The sequence below is a fragment of the Cucurbita maxima genome, unplaced genomic scaffold (genome assembly GCF_002738345.1).
Source record: "Cucurbita maxima cultivar Rimu unplaced genomic scaffold, Cmax_1.0 Cma_Scf00012, whole genome shotgun sequence".
Lineage (NCBI taxonomy): Eukaryota > Viridiplantae > Streptophyta > Magnoliopsida > Cucurbitales > Cucurbitaceae > Cucurbita > Cucurbita maxima.
The window spans coordinates 5,229,562-5,233,395 of record NW_019272028.1 but is presented as its reverse complement, the minus strand read 5'-3'; positions in this window follow the sequence as shown (position 1 = coordinate 5,233,395).

Below are 3,834 nucleotides of genomic sequence, written 5' to 3'. Positions count from 1 at the left end.
AAAAAAAAAAAAAAAAAAAAAAGGTTGAGGGATCTCATGCATGTTTGTGATTATTCTAGTCGTGAATTGTTTCTCGAGTGACGATTTATTTGTATGTGTAAATTCATGATTTACATTTCACATTCCTTTCTTTTCTTTTTATTTTCTTTTTTTTCCTGGTTTCGGCTACACGAGCATATACATGTATATACTCAAGCCTAGGGAGTATGTAAGGGATGATCACCCAATGAGTCTACGTGCATATGCATGGATCGTGTATAAAAGAGTAATGCAGCCTAATTAGACCTTAAAAAAGTGGAGCCCAGGAACAATCAAGTTTTACGTCCCTCTAATCATAATAGTCGTAGTCATGTTATATGTATTTTCATTTCTCGATCCCAACCATAAGGTCACTTAATAAGTTTTTTTAAATACACAACCTTTTCCAAACGATGTTTTTAGATAAGATAAAAGAGAATTCTAATGGGTTACAAACTTAAAGTTGTTACCTTTATCATAACATACTCTCTTATGCATAAATAAACATTTAGAACTTCGTCATAAAACACTGTCATTAACTTACATGTTTGAAAACAACTTTAATACAACATAACAACTTTAATTCTTAGACCTTGAGGGACATAATCAAGCATTCATATTTAGGGAGAACATCAACTAAGAGCAACCAAATAAGTGGTCTTACTATCGGCTCGGTCAAAAGACTTATTTTATGTATAACGACACGTACCCAGTGGCCCTTGCACGTGTTCTTTATGTTTTATGTTATACAATGATGTGATTATGTTATATGATGATGTGATGATATTTATGATGATATGATAACGTTATATGATGATGCGATGATGTTATATGATGATGTGATGATTAAAAAAAAAAAACATTAGAAACATTAGAAGAAAGAAAAAAAAAAAATCTCCCATTTATTTCCTAAATCATAGAAAAAAAAAAAACATTACATATTATTGATTTTGTTGTATCCAACAAAGAAAGGGGAAAGAAACACAATGACAGAGCAGTTGAATGCTGATTTCACATCTCCCCGTGAGTGGTGGGACCAATCCCACAAATTCGGTTTCAGTTACGAGGACAATGTTTTTTTTTTTTTTTTCCTTTCTTTTTTAACCTTTAATTCTTGATAATTTTTTTTTTTTTTTTTTTTGATATCTCTAAAACCTAACTATTACAGATAAATTCTCTTATTTTAAAAGTAAGTCTTTTCTTTTTTAGTTTAAATAGTTAAAAATACAAATCTACTACATTTGCATGGTAAAGGTAAAAGTAAAATTCAAAATGATATTAATAATAAAAAAAAAAAGGTAAAAATAAGCGGGGGCATTAATTTGTAAAAGAAGTAAAATAAAGGATATAGTTGGAAGGGTGACTATGATATATATATATATGGTAGTAATTAATGAAATGGAGAAAATGTTTGGCTAAAATAACCTTTTCAGTTTTCAATTTTTTTGTTTTAGTTTATTTCATTTTTACTACTTTTAAATATTAAATATTAAAACTCACTCTATTTAATTTTAATAAATCTCGAATATAATCTCATCATTTCTCTATCAACATGTTATATTAATTATTTTTTCGTTTCAAGAAGTGTAGATCATCTCACAAACTAACATGAGTCATTTTAAAATGTGTTGTTCTCACTCCCGTTATTTCTAATAAAATTCTTAGGAGGTTACTTAATATATAATTGTTATAAGTTCTAATTAAAATTCACTCCATTTTGAAGTTTATAAATATAAATAGTAACTTTATATTTTTTAAAATCTTTATCATCGATATTGTCTATTTTTATTACTAAATAATTTTCATAAATTATTTTTAAAAAAATTAAGAATATAGTAAGAGTTGTGTGTTGAGTGTTGGGCCAACTTTTAAGAGGCAAAACAGAGGTGAAAAAGGAACACAAAGTCAGACGGTAAAAGAAACACAATAGACATAGGTCACCTATTACTACAACCAACCCAACCAAAACCCTCAATATGGGGGAGAGAGACATATTTTTTTAACATGTTGGAGGAATGGAATTTCAACTTAGTTTGAGAGGGGAACAAAACATTTATGAAAAGAGACGAAGCCTCTCAACACATTTTAAAATTTTGAGGTTGACGATGATATGTAACGAGCCAAAACAAATAATGTCTTTTAATTGTGGGCTTGAGTTGTTATAAATAGTATAAAACAAGTGGTGTATCAACAAGAAGGAATGCTGGACTTGAAAGGGTGAATTATGAAATTCCATATCAATTGGAGATTCGGTTGAAGAGATGATGAAACCCTTTTTAAGAATGGAAAACTTTTGCTTTCGATGACACATTTTAATACCATAAAATTGACGACAATGATACATTTTTTTGGAACCGAAGTTTGTTAGGAAGTAGTAGAGGAAATGGGCATGGGCATGGGTGAATTTTGAGGTTTGTTTTGGGGTGTGTGGGGGTGTTAAATGTGGTGGGTCTGTGTCTGAATTAGGTACAGACTGAGAGAGAAAGAGACAAGAGACCAGCGCGCAGACTGAGTAAAGAGTAAAACCCAACTCCTCCTCACTGCAAAATAACACTCTCATTTCCTTCCCACACCTATAACCTGAGTTTTTAGGGACATCATTACTTCCTCCCCTCTCTTTCTCTAGAACCCTCTCTCACGTAACTAGTACATTTCATTTTTTCGATGGCTCAATTATAAAAACCTAAATAAAGTGCATCCAGACATACTTGAAATCAAACCGCATTAAATTGAAACATTTGTGACGTGCGTGACTGCGCCCACCATCTTAAAAGTGCATAAGTTTGATACTTAGCCTATTAAGGGAGAATGAAGTTGTAAGGGATCTTATGACCTAATTCTAGAGGGAGTGTGGGAGCATTCTGTGTCGGTGTACCATAGAAAATTGAATGCAAACATATTTATGAGTGAACCTAACTCCTACAATTTCTTCTATTTTTACTTTTGTCTTTTCCTAACCTATTTATTATTGTCTATCTTACTTGTAGAGAAATAATTTAACATCCTTTAATACATTTAAATATTTGGATATTTGATAGGTTCAATATTTTAGGAAGATATTTGCATTAATAATATGGCTAAATTTTAGTACTAAAATAGAGTAGAAGGGCATATGCACTTCAAGTTCAACCAAAGATGTTTAAGTTGTCACCGTCCAAAATTTGTGACTTGAAATTAAGAGTGGGACTAACAAACCATCCAATAAAGGTATGTAAAAAGGGATAAGTAAGAAGAAATTACGGAAAAATTTTAGCAATTAAGAAAAAGAATTTCAATAAAAACCGTCGGTGAAGTTAGATATGAATTTCATAAAAAAAAGTTTATGGGGTACAAAATGGTATGATGTAACTATGCATGACATGTAAGAAGAGTGGGACTAACAAGTACAAATTTTTAGACGCTCTGGGACACTCCTCTATGACTTTAGGACTCCCGAACGCTCTCCCGCCTCGTTTCGTAGCATCACTCACTTGAAAAAGAAGAGTAGAAAGGGCTGAGTTTAAGAATACTCATAAGAAACCTATTCGTAGACTCTTTTCACATTCTTATCTTAGTAGGTATCTACGGCCTTGTCTCGAAGTTCTAGGGAGTACATACTAAGCTCCAATTCTCTTTTCTACAACTTAGGTGGCTTGCCCATCTCATGTAGTGAATGGTTAGTGTCCTTGGATGAGGTGCAACCTCATGAGTAAACTTGAGGGGATAGTATGACTGGATTTCAATCAATATCGTTCTCTGAATATCCTCTGTGGAGGTTAGCTGAAAACCCTCCCACAGGATCATACTACCACTAAAATCGGGGGGGGGGGGGGGGGG